The following is a 16,526-nucleotide window of genomic DNA, read 5'->3' on the forward strand; positions in this document are numbered from 1 at the left end:
GCCCTGTTCTGGGCTCAAACCCTTCTCAATTGGTAGCCTCTCTCCGCCGGGTTCACCATGGCTTTCAACACAACCTTCTTTTGGTTTTTCTCAAATGTTAATGTCTTTTTAAATAGTACACTGTGGACATCCCTCAGTCGGGTTCACTCTTGTCAACACACTGTATTGTATTTCAGGACTTTAGATTTTGTCCCTTTTTATCAGCATCCCTCTTTCGGGTTCACTCTTGCCAACCTTGTCAAACATGCCTTTCTCATTCAATTCTTATGGTGTTGGATTCACTTCCCTTAACTTCACAATCATCTGTCGGTCAAAGACTTTCGACTGTATATAGGATTTTACAAGACCCCTGTATGACCACTTAGACCCCCTTCTCGCCTTTCCCAAGGACTTCTGGTTATCATAGTTTCAACAATCGGGTAATCACCCAGATTTTCCTCAGTGAGCACCCACGTGGTGCCGGACTCCTCTGTTGCTGGCTTTCCCCCTTTCCTCTTAGTTCTTTTAAGCTTTTACGGTTCAATTAGCTATTTGCTACTTCAACACAGTTAGGTTTCTTATTGACACTCCCCTCACTCACCGGCTGTGATGAACTGCTTGGCTTTCTTTCTCTTTGGAGTCAAAGTTGGTACCACTGAGACGAGTGTCTCTCTCCGGCTTGGTTATCAGCAGAGGAGGGCCTCGTGTACTGTTGACATCTGCTGCAACACACGCTGGCTCTTGTTCGTGGTCTTACGATTCCTTCTTCAGAGGTTTCACGGGCCTTGGTTGGAAAGGGCAAGGACGCTTCTCTCCTTGTCACCCTCTCGGTATGCACCGTCTTTCTCCACCTCTTCAACTGCTGTGCTGTGTTCGCTTCCTGAATGTGCAGCCTGCCTTGCTCATAGTGTGCTCTTGTGCTTCACCTTTTATCCCTGTGGGGAAGGGAAAGGGCCTTCAGGTGTGTGTGATTAAGGCCAATTGCCTGACCCTTGTATTGGGACTCATCAGGTAAACGGTTCTATGGTGCGTTGGCTGGGAAAAAGTGTTTGTGTCGGGAAAAGAGGGGGTTCGAGTTTCTACGGGTTCTACAGTACCGAAAGGGGAAAGGGTTTTTTCTATGTTTATTGGTTTATATTGCGCCAGAGCCCGCAGGCATTAGAGCGCCGACACAGAACAAAGAAACATGATGACAAACAACAATCCAAGCAAACAGCAGTGTCTTAAGGCTTTTCCTGAAGACCGATTTATTCTCGTTCCGTCGCATCTCCACGGTTAGTATGTTCCACATTGCACTTGCCTTTTAGACAAAGGCCCGTTTTTTACCCCATACTCGTTTACATCTCGTTTGTGTCAGACGCATCGAGTCCTTAGATCGGGTAATTTTGATTACATTTTCCAGGGTCAGTCTTTCTTTTATACATTGTGGTGCTTTCCCATATAAACACTTATGAACTATAGTGTTTATTTTAAAAAATATGCTAGCTTCTACTATAAGCCAGTGTAGCTCTCTTCTATGTTTAGAGACAGGATCCTGTCTTCTGGTCCTCTTGATGATCCGCACCTCCTCATTTTGGAGTATCTGCAATCCTTTTACACATCCCTTACTTGCTCCTGCAAAAAAGGGCATTGCAGTAGTCCAATCTCAGGATAATAACTGCTCTCACTAATGTTGTGCAGTTAGCTATAGATATATACGTGCTTCAAAGCCCATCGATGGTTCCAAGGTTATTCCCAGAGCCTTTCTCTTGAGTGCTGATTTAATATAATGATTTTCTATAGTGAAGCCCTCATACATGGTGGAGAGTTTAGCGTGCGACTGCTTTGATCCAAAGATCAGACATTCTGTCGTATTTGCATTTAAACAGACCATTTGAGATCATCCAATCTTGTATGGCCTCATACACTTTTTGTATGTTTTCTAAATCTTTTTCATATACAGCACTCATTTCCAGGGTTAACTGAGTATCATCTGCGTAGTTGGAAAAGGGCACTCCCAGTGCATCCAAAACTTCACATAATGTGCAGCAAACTACATTAAACAAGATCGGGGATAGACACGCTCCTTGTGGTACACCACATTTGATGACCTCAGACTGAGAGCATGCCTCACCCCAGACTATTCTAGAACTCCTCTCTGAGAGAAATTACCTAATCCAGTCAAACGCTCCCTTAGAGTACCCTCCATACTCCTCGAGTTTACCAAGATTGTAAATTCAGAAGGATAGTCTCTGTACCATGGGGAGATCTAAATCCTGATTGTCTCGGATGCAGGATTTCTTGAGTTTCCACATATTCTTCTAGCTGGATAGTAGCAAACTTATCAATCATTTTCAATAGAAATGGTGAATTAGTTATGGGTCTTAGATTCTTGCAGTCTTTATAATCCTGACCGTCACCTTCTTCACCAATGCTGGCACATCATTATTATTAAAAGTGGCATTGGCGAAGCGTAATAGAAAACTTAGAAGGGAAAGATTGGTAGGGCTTATGGAACAAACAGGAACAAACAGGAATGACCAGGATTATTGTCGGAAAATAAACAGGGGAGATTGTGGGAACGCTAGTGTTTGGCCCAACTAGATTCGGAGTGTGAAAAACCATAATCGGAGAAGAATGACTGGGAGTGTTCAGATAGGAAACAGAAACAGGGATTCTGGGAGTTGTGGTTTTTGAGTGTAACAGGGTTTGGGTTCTTAGGGGATTTGCCAGATATGGAGGGTCGTAGGATTTGGGTAAGGCAAATTCTTTGGGTGGAAGAGAGGTAGATGCAGAACAACCTATGAAGGCTTCAGGGACTTCGTCCTCTTCGTCTCTGGTGTAATAACGTGTCTCACCTGGGGCAATCCCCCGAACATAACCCCAGGTTTCCCCATCCAGGTGATCCCTTCTCGCTCTTTCGTGCCTAGAGCACCACACACTGTGGGTAATAATAAGCAGCGCTCAGATACCTGAGGGTTCGTAGCGCTATATAAATGCTAAATTATTATTATTATTATTAGAGGTGGAATCTGAGCATGTCAGCCCTTCCTTTGCCACCTGAATAGGGGAGTCATGTTGTCTGCTGGGGAGAATACTGTCAGGTTTCTTACAGTGCCAGAATTGGGTCTTGCTTCTCCTCACTTGCTGTTAGCCTTTCTAGAATACGTCTGCCTTAGGTTATATTTGCCTTTAGGTTGGTGGTAGCGCCTTTAAAAAGTATCTAGGTTTTACTTATCTTGAGTTAGCTGTGTGTCATCCTATTGCTTACCTCAATTTGCGTTCCACTGATCTGAAAAGCAACTGTAATAGTATATTACAACATTCGTTTTTACCTGGCTACAATAGCTGTGTGCCATTCTTGGAAAGTGTTCTTTAGGTGTAGCTGTCCTTGGTCTGCCTGGTGCATCCTGAATTAGTGTAAAAAGTTGTTGCTTATCTTAGACTGTGATCCATTGAGCTGAAAAGCAACTGTAATTGTATATTACACCCAAAGGTCTTACTCACCTTGTAGAACTGTGTGTTATCATAAGTCATTAGAGGTATATACTGTTCCTTGAATCTGTGTTCCACTATTCAGAAAAGTATCCTGGCTACAGGGTTGGTTGATTATGTGATGTCTTTGCTGAGCGTCACTGCATAATTGACAAGGGTCTACTACCCTTGACTTTACTGTGAAGTCATCAAAAAGTAACTAATGGTTTTACCAGCCCCAACCCCCTGCTCCCCCCATGAATAGGTGTGGCCTATAATAAATGTGTTTGACAAGGTCTGACTTCCCTAAAATTACTGTTAGGTCTTCTAAACAAGGTTTGTGCTTTGATCTGTGTACCAGTAAGCATTGTGTTGTGTTTGTATAAATGTGTTTATGACTCTATGACCAGTACTTACCCCAAGATTTAACTTGGCCTACTTGTATTTAAAAATAAACCTTAATTTTTTATATACAGGTTCAGTGTAATTTCCTACAGCCCTCTCTCCCTCATAAGATGAGCATGGCTGCTCTGTCTACGCTACCATATACTGAGGTGGTACAGCCTTATACTAAGAGTGGAGTCTTGTACTGTCTTAGTTGAATGGTTTAATTAAGCTGTTAGTTAGACTTAAGTGTAGCGATTTCCTTATTATTGGCGATTTATATAGTGCTTCATCCCAGAATCCTGTGACTTATAAGCACTCGAGCGGGGATTGATCACGTGTTTCACTGCATCATCCTGTGTTCCCAAGTCAAGCGTATGCCTTTGAGCTATTCTCCTGATGCACAAGTTCATATATCATGTATATTTATAATATACTGTAGATGTTATTTTGTTAAATGCCAAAGTGTGTATAAGCTGTACTTTAGAACCATCCCCCTGCGTTCTGAAGAAAGAAGCCAGACTGTTCTGTCGGACCTACAATTTTCAAGGAAATCTTGCCTAACATTATTGGTTGATCTTTTCAAGCCCTCATCATAGAATTTGTATTAAAGTTGCAATCCGAGCTTCAGTATGCAAGCCTGTGCTCTTGTCTGCCACCCAGTGTCCCCACCTGCGTCCTGGTCAAACAAATATTTTGTGTCTGTGTGAAGCCGGATTCCAGCGCAATTCTTAAGTGGTGTTCAAAGGATTTTCCTAGATGCCCAAGTTTAAGGATTAGGATGACCAATATACACCACTGTTTCCGGGCATTTATATATAATGTCTGACTCCAAGGGGTAATCCTGGATGAGCAATCAAGGCTATACTCTGGAGGAAAAGAAGGTACAGGCTATAACCTCACACATGAACATAATGGGCTTACAGCATAGTAATGGAAATATACTGCGAATACAGCTTTGTCAAAAATGGTTATTCAATACATCACAGGTAAGTAGCTTTTTAGGGTAGATTCTTTGGGGGGTAGTTACTTCTAAAAAAGTACCTGAAAGTTCATGAAAGTATTCAGTTTCCAGTGATTTTAGGTAATTTTTTCAGTACCTGTCAAAGTACCAATATGAATCAATGGGATAACTCAAGAAGGGGTATGCCGATGGTGTTAGGGAAGATTTCTTGGTAACCTTTCCTCCATAGTTTAATATAGACCCCCATTCTTTTTGCTCTGATTTTGGGTGGAGGTGGGATGTGGGTTTGGGTGTATGTGGGTGTGTGGGTGGCCGGCTGGCCGAGGAAAGGGGGATGGGAGGTCCCAGTCCACTGGTGCTAGAAATTCTGCTATTGGGGGTGGATTTGAAACCAGTAGTTGTCCATGATTGGACAACTACTGGCTGTTTGAATGGTGCAGATCATTCCCATTGGTGGTCTTGGACTTGCCTCCAGCTTGGCTTTTAGGTATGAGGAGGATCTCTGCAGCTGTTCATCAGATCAGCCAATAATCTTTCTAAGAAGAGGAGAACTTTGATGGACAGAGGACGGATGACTTTTGCAGTGAACCAGCCACCCCTCAAGTGACCCTCCCGGTGATGCCTCGCTCCTCTGCCTGGTCTCCAAAGACCCTGGTCAGTGCTTCAGCCCTTTGACTAATGGGACCAACTAGTCTCGGCGCCTTCTCGAGGATTAGAGCCTTCGGAAGTGTCCCTGGACTGCATGGTGGGCTACGTCTCCAGCAGCTTCTTTGTCGGCGCCCGCAAATGGTGATCATCACTGGAACTTGCCTTAATCCTGTAATGGGTCCTGAAGAGGGCTGCATCGTTGAAATGCGTATTTCTTCATCTTGCAGCTGCAATCGACCGGAAGAATCCTCAAACCTGCAACCACCTGGGTGCCGCCCATTGGAACACAGGACGGAAGACCACACTCTCAGCAACCCCCAGTCGACCCAGCGGGATCCCTAGGAAAATCGGAAACAGGGGGGCTAAGTAAGCATAGCTGTGCCTGTGCCCTCCTGTCTTCCATAGTATAACATTAGGAAAAAATCCCTTTGTCTCCTATCTCCCTCATACTTGCCTTTGGTCGTCGAACCTGTGTCAAGTATCCTGCCCCAGGGCTATCCTTAGGTCTGGAAGAGTTGGGGGAGCTTACGTGTCTTCTGGTACATTTTGTTGAACTTTTAAATAGTTTGAAACTATTCTGAATCATCATCACAAGCCCATTGCATCCCTTTAGAGTACATACCTGTGAGAATCCTTGTGTTGGAACCTCTGACGTTTGGGTTCTACGCCTCATACATCTTAGGGTTTGGACGTCTAAAGTATAGGGAATTGAACTTGTGATTGGTTCTCATCATGTGAACTACATCTGCTTTACTAACCTGTGTTAAATGGCTAGTTATCTGATGTATTGTGAATGAACATACTGGTGAGAGTATATATTTGTATTGTACAGTACTGTGTGATACTTGCTAGTTTAGTTTTTCAATGTTTTCTAAAGGCCTACATAAATGACTTTATTTTTATAACTCACCATCTAAGCTGAATTATTGTGCATTAATTTGTGTGTACTCATTGAGGGCCCCTCACCACATTCACACTGTCCTGAGAGTAAGCCATGTCTGCTTTCCACTCTACCTTGATTGGGGTTTGGCTAAAGTTTCAGAGCACCCTGTTCACCATAACTAGGGTGGCCTCCTAAAATCTGACCATCATGGCTGAATTTATAAATCCATTTTAACACATGGTTATGAGGGGAAGGGGCTGCAAACAGTAGTCAGAATTAGTACAAGTCACGGTTGTGCAGAGCTTGCACCAACTGCTTTCCTATTATGCGTAATGCTAGTCGGCAAGCCTCCGGCTATGGAGATCAGAGAACTGTGGAAGTCACAGTGCAGTGAAGGTTAATTGTATGCAGATGGCTCTGAATGGCCAAAGAGGATAGGACAAGAACCCTGGAGGACATTGCTGATCCAGCTGAGGTGACCCAAAGTGCCTTTAGTTCGATGCATCTTTCGTGGTCAAGATTCGAGCTTCAGTGTAGATGGTGGTGCAGGCTGGGACCTTGGACAATCCCTAAACCACTAGGGATGAAAGGGGTACATCAAAACCTTTTTCCCATTGACCCTACCTCAGGGACACCAGGAATCGGTCCCTGGAACACAAACTCGAACCATTGCATTCCCGGGCCACCATTGTTGTACCGTGGCGGACCTGTGCTGTAAAAATGGGTGGGGATTAGCCAGCCACTTATGACTTAATTTTTCTATTATACTGCGGGTTGGGAAGATCGGGCCAGATTGGTCAGGGACAGTATACCAATATCAGCAGCGTAGGGGCACATATAAGGAGGAAACAGGAAGTGTGCATTATTTAGCTGAGGTCAGAATTGGAGGAGGTGCAAGTGCAGGTGCAATAGACCATCCGGAGGGTGGAGCAGCAGTGTGTGGAGGTCGTTTTCAGGAGCAGGTGAGGTATTGACTAAAAAGTGGAAGTGGTTCTGCAGTGCGAGTGTGCATGTTAGTGTGGTAAGGCAAAGGATTGTAAGGAGTGAATGTGAAGTCCATGGTATCGGGTGAAAAGAAGAGTGGTTACATAGTATGTGATGAATCCAATGGAGTCCTCACAGATTCCCCAGCGGTGACCTCCTCCCATGTGGCCAGGGGGCGTCAGCCACTACCTAATCCTGACCCTGTGGGCTACTTTGAGGGAGGATCACATGGGAAGAGATAACTACCGGGGAGATGTAATGACTTCGTTGGACGATGTGCAGAATCTCCCTCGTTCCCATGAGGAAGACCCTCTAATACCCAATACCTTTTTCCATGACAAAGACCCATTAATACCTGAGACCCTAATGGCATATTGTCAACTGGTTGTCCCCCCTTGTAGAAGAAGTAAAGAAAAAGTCTTCTTTATATATTTCTGGTCAAACACCCACCGATGACACAAACACAGAAAGCTCCAACACAACACCTTTTCTTTCTGAAATACCTTTAAGTAAAATCACCAAGAAGAACTGTAGACTTCAATTCCTCAAGTAGTGAGATGAGGAGGATGCAGGAGTTTGAACAAGGTACCAAGAGCTTGAAACACAATATGCAGACTAGTTGTTTTTCCAAGGGACCTGTGCGCGAGACATTTATACTCGGTGAGTGCACTATACAGAGAGGCAGTGCAGGAGAAAATGTGAGCTCCTGTCCCCAGGCTCACGAACGGGGAACGTACTGGTTGAGAGGGCAGCGTTTTCCACCCCGCTGTGACTGCGCAGCCGCAAAGAAAACCAGAACAATGTCTGCACACTCCATTGTGGGAAGTGGGTGAAAGTAACATGCCCCAGAACTGCAAACCGGACCAGAGGCAATGGATAAGACCGGTGTGTGTACCCAAAGCCAGTGGGGCCCCCGGGGCATTAGTGATCGTGCCAACAGCATTTTGAAAGTAATGCTGTTATTAATGCTATGAGAAGATTGTTTGAATGTAGAAAGGGCAAAGTACAATCCCCAGTGAGCTATGGATGCATGAAGTACAAGTGTGGGGCAAGTCTTGAACAAACCTTACCGCAAACCTATATGCCAAACCAAGAGCAATGCATCGGAGCAGAGGGAGGACAAGACAAACAATCTGCAAGTGCGACTACATAAAGTGCAGGGGGAAGGGAGGAGAGGGAAGTGCCAGGGAGAGGGCAGGGGGAAGTACAGTCCAGGCAGCATTGCTATAAGTAAGTGCAGCCAGGGCAGCGCGGCTCAGGGTAAGTGCAAGGAGGCAGGGGACTGTGGGGTTACTGTTACAGCCCCCAAGTGTGTGGAAGGCCTGGAGGCAGTGAAGGGCAGGCTGATCATGGAGGAGCCTGGTACCCAGTAAGACTGTGGGTAACCAGGTAGCCAGTCGGCATAGCAGACAGGTAGGTCAGCAGGGGAGAGCGAGAGAGAAAGTGGAGGAGAAAAGGAGCATCTTGAGCTGCTTCCAGAACGTCAGGTGTTCTGGCCCAAGTTTGAGAAGGGCAGGGAGGCCATTCCAGAGGGAGGCACCTGCAGAGGAGAGAGATCTACCCCCACCTCTCTGCCTGGAGAAGCGTCTGACCCTTAGAGAGTTTGAGGTAGCTGAGCGAAGGGCTCGAGAAGGAAGGTATATTGGAAGAGAGTGTTGGATGTAGTGTGGGCCCTGGCCCCCGAAGGCCTTGTGGACGATGGAGAGGGTCTTGAATGTGATCCTTGCAGCCACCGGGAGCCAGTGGAGAGATGTCAGGGCTGGAAATATATGGTCCCTGGGCTCGAGGCAGAGAAAGTCTTGGAGTCCTGTTCTGGGTTAGTTGCAGATGGCAGAGAGTAGAGGAATGCAGATTGAGAAAGAGGCTGTTGCAGCAGTCCAGCCTGGAGAGAACCAGGGCTCTGGAGACAGTGAGCTTCTGGGGGAAAGTAAGAAAAGGAAGAATATCCTCGAGGAGGTGTAGCTGGTTGTGGGCCTTCCTGCCAATGCTTGTGATGTGAGGAGAGAGTGGAGTCTAAGATGACACCAAGGTTTTTTGCCTCACAGGAAGGTGAAGTAAGAGGGCCCAAGGAGGGCGGCCAGAGTGAGAGAGGTACCAATGAGAAGGATCTCAGTCTTTCTGGCATTAAGGCAGCAGATAGTTGGAGGCGCACCAATCCTGAATCAGGGATAGACGATCAGGAATGAGCGATAGAGGAGAGGAGGCTGATGGGAGCCTGAAAGAGAGCAGAGCGACATCCGCATAACTCTGAAAGTTAGAGAAGAAGGTAGAAATAAGGTGGGCCAAAGGGGCCAAGTAGACATTGAAGAGCCTGGGTGAGAGGTTTAGAGCCCTGGGGAACACGAATGTGGAGACAGATGGTGGAGAGAAAAGACCCAAGTTGGACCTGGGAGGGTCGGTCCAGGAGGAAGGAGGACTACCACTCCAGGGCCTGATCTCTGATGCATAGGTTCTCACAGAGTCGATTGATCATGATGGTGTGATTGCCCAGGTCAAAGGCAGAGGAAAGGTCAAGGAGGATGAGGACAGAAGGGAGACTTTAATCGAGATTAGTGAGCAGATCTTCACGGGTGTTCAGGAGAGCAGTTTCCTTGCCTCTGGCTGCTCTGAAGCCAAACTGATGGTCATGGAAACAACCAACAGATTTAGTGTAGAGAGTAAGCTGGGAGATGGGCAGGTTTTCCAGGAGTTTACCCAGGAAAGGAGTGATAGAGATTGGGCGATAGTTTCCCAGATGGGTAGGATCAGCAGAAGGCTTTTTAAGGAGGGGTTGCACCAGGGAGTGCTTGAGTAGAGAGGGCAAGGTTTCAGCGGCAAAAGAGTGATTGCAGAAATCGTCCAAGGCTGGAGCGAGGGTGTCAATGTGGTCCATGATGGTTCTGGAGGAGCAGGGGAGCACCTGTTGGGACGACACTTTTATAGATCGGACTGGAGAGGAAGAGGGAGAAGGAGAGGGAGCTGTAGAGGGAGAAGAAGAGGAGAGGGAGAACAGGATGTCCTGAGTTTTAGTGGTGAAGTGAGAAGCAAGAGCTGTGCAGCGGGCCTGGGAGGGACCAGGAGAGGTGGAGACTGCAGAAGGATTGGCCAGCTCCTTGCAGATTTTAGAGTTTAGCCATGTTATTAGAGGCCACAGAGACGCGGGCCTAGATGTGCGCTCTCTTCTTGGACAGGACATAGTCTGTATTGCCTTTGGAGTAGGCAGTAGGCCAGTTTGTCAGGGGATGTGCCCAATGCCATACACTTCCTCTCAGCCACCCCGCACTTGCATTTCAGGGTGGCAAGGTCGGAGTCATACTAAGAGTTCCACTTGAAGGTAGGCTTCAGACGGATTCTCATGAAAGGGGTAAGGGCGCCCATAGTGGTGGATATAGAAAGAGGCAGGTTAGAGAGGGCTGTGTCAGAGTGTGAGTCAGCCTCAGGTGTGGGAGGAGCAGAGAAAGTAGCTGCAAACGCATCCACTGACACAGGTTTCATGGGCCGAATGTCCGAGAAGGTAGGCGGCAGAGCTGGGGTTGGCTTAGCCCGGGAGACAGTGTGTGTCTGGTGGGAGGAAGGCAAAAAGTGGTCAGTCCAAGAGAGAGGAGTGGTGAGAGGGTTCGAGAGGGGATGTCTGAGGAGATGGGAACTTCTAAGTTATGCCCGGAAGAGCGTGTCGGACTAGAAGGTAGAATGGAAGGAGAGAGAGTGTCGCAGAGGTTGCGGAAGAGCCCAGAAGAGAGATTTGAAGCATTCAGATGGATGTTGGGGTCTCTAAGAAGGACAAGTTGAGAGGTAGAGCTCTGAGAGGAAGAGGGCAACCTGGCCAGGTGGCCTGTAGATGGTGGCCACAGTAGAGGGAGACCAGGAGAGCCTGCAGACCAGACATTCAAATGGGGAGTTGGCCTGCGTAGGAATGACAGCGGAAGGGACCCACTCTGGAAAGATCAGAGCTATTCCCCCTCTGGGGCGGTTGGTTCTGGGTTCAGAGAGGATCTTGTAGCCATCAGGGAGGAGACTGTCAAAAACTTGTGTGACAGAGCTGACCGTGAACCATTTCTTGGTTAGAGCGAGGGCATCCAGATCAAGTTCTTCAAAGAGATGGCAGATGTCAGGAATGTTTGACAGCAGAGCGAGAGTTGAGTCGCCAGGTGGAGCAGGTTGCCACATTTGAAAGATTTCTGTGGTGGGGTACAGGCTTTAGGTATGCCCTGCGAAAGTGGTAGACGGGCCTGAGAGTGGGCAGAGGTAGTAGAATGAGGTAGGCAGAGAGGAAGAGGGGGGTGCCATAAGGCGGTGGTAGGATGGGATGGTGGAGGAGCCAGAGAGGTGCTATTAGGAGTAGCAGGAGAAGGAAGGAAGGAAGTTGATAAGACGTGGGGGACGCCTATCGAAAAGGTCCTCCTGAGGGCCCTGGACCAAGACGGTGCCTTTCAGATAGACGTTAATGATGATCTTGGAGAAGTGGTAGTATGGCCAAGAGGTCCTCCCACCGAGTGCCACCATTAATGGGGGAGGAGAAAGGAGAGGGAACAGAGACCATATGAGGGGTCCATAGGTCTGGGGAGGGAACGACAAAGAGGATGTTGGTGAGAGTCTGTCTGGATGAAGCACTGATATAGGTATTGGCGATTGGGAGGCCTGGGTTGGAGACCAGGATGTCTGTCTTGAACTTCTTCCTTCCCGACTTAGTGAGTGGGGTAGGAGATATAGTAGAAGTTAGAGAAGATGGGGCAGATGTAGAGCACCATAGAGGGTGCAAGGGGGAAGTAGGAGGAGGAGGGAGTGCAAGAGAGAGAAGGGATGCACAGCACAGGATGCGCAGGAGGGGCTGGTGGGCATCACACAGTGGGACCACACAGAGGGCAAACGGGTACACCCAACAGTACAAAGGTACTCCCAGCGGGGCGGGGAACTAGGGAGTGGGAGAGAGCCTAATGAGACACGTTAGACAGTACAACAGTTACCACAATGCAAACTAGATTCAACTTTCCTAAAAGGAGTGGGAAAAGGCCTTGTTTTTAAGCACAACAGCAATGCAAAACACCCAGATTCGAATTTCCGAAAAGGAGAGAAAAAAGACCTAGTCTTTAAACACAGCAGGATACCAGGCAGTTGAAGCACATGAGAAGCCCTGGCCAAGCAAGACATCAGGCAATTGAAAACACATAAGTCCTGGCAGGTGAGTACACCAGGCAATTGATGTTGCATAAAGAAACCTGGCAGGGAGTATACCAGGCAATTAGCAAAGCTTCCAGGAATGTAAAGGAAAGGCAGTGTTTTTTAAAAAAATTATTTTAACTAAGGAGCGATTAGTGTTAAAGAAAGACAGTGGGCCTCATTACGAGTCCGGGGGTAACCGTGCCGGTATTACCGGCGGGTTGCCGCTGGACCAGTAAATATTTACCAGCGTCTGACTTGCCGGTAACACTGGCGGATTACAACCCTGGTGGTCCGGATAGTCAGGAGCCGCTAAATTGGAATTCCCCCACGGGAATGGGTACCACGGTGCACCACAGTGCCGGTGCTTCCGCGACAGTCTGCCTACCGTGGCCGATGTGCTAGGCAGGGGCCGACCTGACGGGCACGGCGGCTCCAGCAGGCAGACACGTAGTTTGCCGATTCGGAAACAACAGTGCCGGTAAACTTACCAGCATCATTGTTTCCGGACCGGCAAACTTGTAATGGGGCACAGTATTTTCGAAACCAAGGAGAAAGTTGCTTTAAAGAAAGACTGTTAGAGAATGTGCTGCCTAAACAGGAACTTTGTCAATCAAGGCAAGATACAAATGAACTATTAGTAAAAGACTGTTGTTATCCTACTTAAGAATCCAGAGGAAGGATCCAACCTCTGGATCCAAAGACTTCTACGTTGGTGTCAGTGTCTGTAGGGTCCTCCCCCTGACTCTCTCCTCACCTGGGTCTTCTGTAGAGCTGTCCTGTATAGTTGCCTTCTGCCTTCTTCTGCCTTTCTTGGTGGTCCCTTTGTCGTCTTCTTTCTTCTTGGCTTTCTTTTCTTTCTTCCGCTCGTGGAGGTAGGGGTGAGCTCTACCCGAGGCCACCTTGACTGTGCTAGGGACAGCGGTCAGGTGAACCCAGAGGAGCCCGCCCCCTAAAACAGGGAAAGATCCTATGTAGGCAGAAAAAACCTTGTGCTGATAGGTGTGCTTGGTGACCAGAAGAGGAGGCCCGTAAGGCTGGATAGGCTGGATTGGACTCCGAAGACATCAGAGATTCCCAAAAAGGCGAGAGCAGGAATCACTGCAATCTCAGACACTGGAGATTGTTGTGTAGGTGAGGGTGAATCGAAAGACCAAGGCAGGCAGTGTTAGCAGTGTAGACTGTCCACCTAACAGAGACACTGGAGACTGGATTAGCCAGATGGAAATAGAACACTGCTCCAGCTTCGTCAAAAGAGGCGAGAGGGAGCTTAAATGCACTGGCTCAGAAAGGAAAAGGAAGAGGAAGAGGAAGAGAGAGACAGACAGACAGACAGACACGCACGCGCGAATCGGAGACAGGCTGATAGCTCCGGTTCCGCGTAGCTGGTAAGAGGGACACAGAATTCGGCATGAAAGATAAAGGAATCCACAGAAGGGGAGGTCAAAGAAAGACCGCGCCGGCTCCAGTATGAATGGAGAGGAGGGGCTGGAGTCGACGAGGCGGACACCAAAAAGTAGAAAAGCGAAAACCTGAAAAAGCAAGGGAGAGAAGTCTGGGAAAAGCATGAGGGAAGCAGAAATAAGGGGCAGTATACAGGAGTAACTGCCCAGGAGGAAAAATAAACAAGGAAAGGCACTGCGAAAATGTAATAAGACCAAAGCGGTCTGACTGAAGCGAGTTGCAACGCAACTAGACCGTCTACACTGGTAAAGTGAGGCAGCCTCACTGGAGCTTCCAACGGCTGTAGCGTGACAGTTGGAGAACATTTTTGTTGGCACTATTCTTTCTTCAGTTGTGAACACTTTTTGCAGTATCAAGTTGAAGATGTTTCCCTGCACATTCCGATAGTTTTGTTTGTAGTGTGAGGGTCAGGATAGGATCCTTTGAACACAAGGATGGCTTTTCAGTTATTGACATCCTGACACAGACAGGCTCCTTAGTTGTTGTCCACAGGTAGAGAATCTCCTCTTTAGAATAGGGTCAGAAAGGCATTTGCCCAACCCATTTCAATTTAATAAATATCTTTGACAAAAACATGACAACCTTGTGTCCGGCTCTCGTTTTGACCCCTCAGAATTAGTAGAGGGAGGCAGGAGTAGTATTTGGACGTAGTAGTATTGTGGGGGAGGTAGTAGTCTGGAGGAGGGTATAATAGTGAAGAGGAAAGTGTAGGGGGAGGAGGAGGAAGTGGTAGTAACCGGAGTAAGGAGTAACATCAAAGAGTGGAGGTGTGACATAGGAGTGGAAGAAATCGGAGGGACAGAAGATGGAAGGGAAGAGTGAGGAGAAGTGGGTGGTGAGTGGGAAGAGTAGTAAACAGAGAGGAAAGTATGAGTGTGACAGGATGGGGACTGAATCTAACAGAGTGTCTGTAAGGCACAAGTCCTAAGTCCCAATAGAACACTAACAACTGGTTATAGTAGGGAAAGTTAGGAAGTCCCTCAAGGAGTTTAGTTGGAGAAGGCAGATCTGTCTTTAGGTCCTCATTCCTAGTATAAAACAGAAAATTAGATAGTAGGGGTCAAACTTCTGTCTATATTAACAAGAGCTAGGGAGACCTGGTTAGGGAGGATGTTCTAAATTGCAGGAGAGAGAAAGGGACGGCCCTGGGGCCCACAAAGAGATTATTAAAAATCCTTAAACTGCCTCTGGGATTCGGAGTGATTCTTGTGCCATCTGTGACCGGACTTACATTTTAGTGTTAGGAGAGGGTTAGGTCTAACTGGCCGTTAATGTTTTTATAAATGAACTGTGTATTTTACAATGTGTTATGTCTGGCATAAGTACTTATTTAAACTTGTATAAATGTTTTTTCTATGTTCTTTTCCAATGTTTATGTAGATCTTATTGTTGTATTAACATGGATTTAGAGGGAAGAATGTTGCCCAAATGGGTCAATGGAAAAAAGGGACAGCACACTTCTAGTTGACCTAACAGGATAACAGATAACTTATTGATTACTATTGTAAAGATGTATTGTTTATATTGTACCAAGTATTCATTGTTGTATTCTTCCATACTCTTCTTGAAAACATTTAAATAAAGTTGATTAAAAAAAAACGTGTATAAATATATAAATATTAAGTGTGTATTTGTTCAGTACACTTGTGTGTGTATTCTTTGGTTAAATGTGTGGACGGGTCCTAAGTGAAAAGATTGTTTTAAAAAGATTGTTTTACTAGAAGACCGGTTTAGAAAGACTGCTGTGTGACCGGAGCAGTCTTTCAAAATCCAACTGCCACTGCCCTGCCGCACACGAGCGCGCGCAGGGGCTGACGGGCAGGTCAGGACCTGGAAGCACAGGACCAGGAGAACAGGTAAGTGTGTGGGGTGGGTGTTGTTGTGTGTGTGTGTATGTGTTTTGGTTTGGGATAGTGGGGGATCTAGGGGGTAAAGGCCCGGGGCTGAGAGATGGGGGTTTGTGGGTGCGTCTGTGTTGGTGTGTATATTTTGTATGTGTTTTGATTTGAGGGATTGGGGGTGCGGAGGGTGGGGGGTGGGGAGGAACAATGGAGGGGTTCAGGGGGATCAAACCACCTAAATATAAAAAAAAGAAAACCGCATTTTAAAGGTCTTAAGAGAAAAACACCTTTGCAATGCCGGTTTTCCGATCAAAAGAAAATCGGTCAATGTAAATCAGTCCCGTACTGATGTGCTGTGCTTCCCTATCAGTCCTCCTCCCTCCCCTGGATGTTCCACCACAACTACCTTCGGTAAACTAGGTTGTTTTATCTTTTGTGTTTGGAACTCGGTTTCACCTTTAGGGTAGATTGTTACAGATCCCTCACCAGAGGGTTATGCCGAAATCTCCCTAACAAACAGTGTGAGGTGGTGAAGAACGGTTTATCACCTTGGCCCCCCTTCTTGGCTTGTGAGGTGTGCGGCTGGTATTGAGTTTATTTATGGAGCGGTGCTTTGCAGTGGCTTTTCATATTAAGTAAAATTCACACTGAATCACGTTTTCCATTGAAAGGTTATGTATGCCATGTGTAGACTTCAAACTCTGATCTGTAGTCTCTTAGTTTGTTATCTGCTGCGGTGGGCATGTGACTGTCAGCATGCACTCACGAAACATTCGAATTGCTTTCCTCT

The 16,526-nt window shown here is 46.9% G+C and overlaps 1 protein-coding gene across 1 annotated transcript in view; it reads left to right on the forward strand.

Annotated features, from left to right (window-relative positions):
• The window catches only part of LARS1 (leucyl-tRNA synthetase 1), an 860,995-nt gene that overhangs the window by 408,354 nt on the left and 436,115 nt on the right, over nt 1-16,526 (forward strand). The window lies entirely within an intron of this gene.

The sequence above is a fragment of the Ambystoma mexicanum genome, chromosome 3p (genome assembly GCF_040938575.1).
Source record: "Ambystoma mexicanum isolate Mex_15411 chromosome 3p, UKY_AmexF1_1, whole genome shotgun sequence".
Taxonomy (NCBI): Eukaryota; Metazoa; Chordata; class Amphibia; order Caudata; family Ambystomatidae; genus Ambystoma; species Ambystoma mexicanum.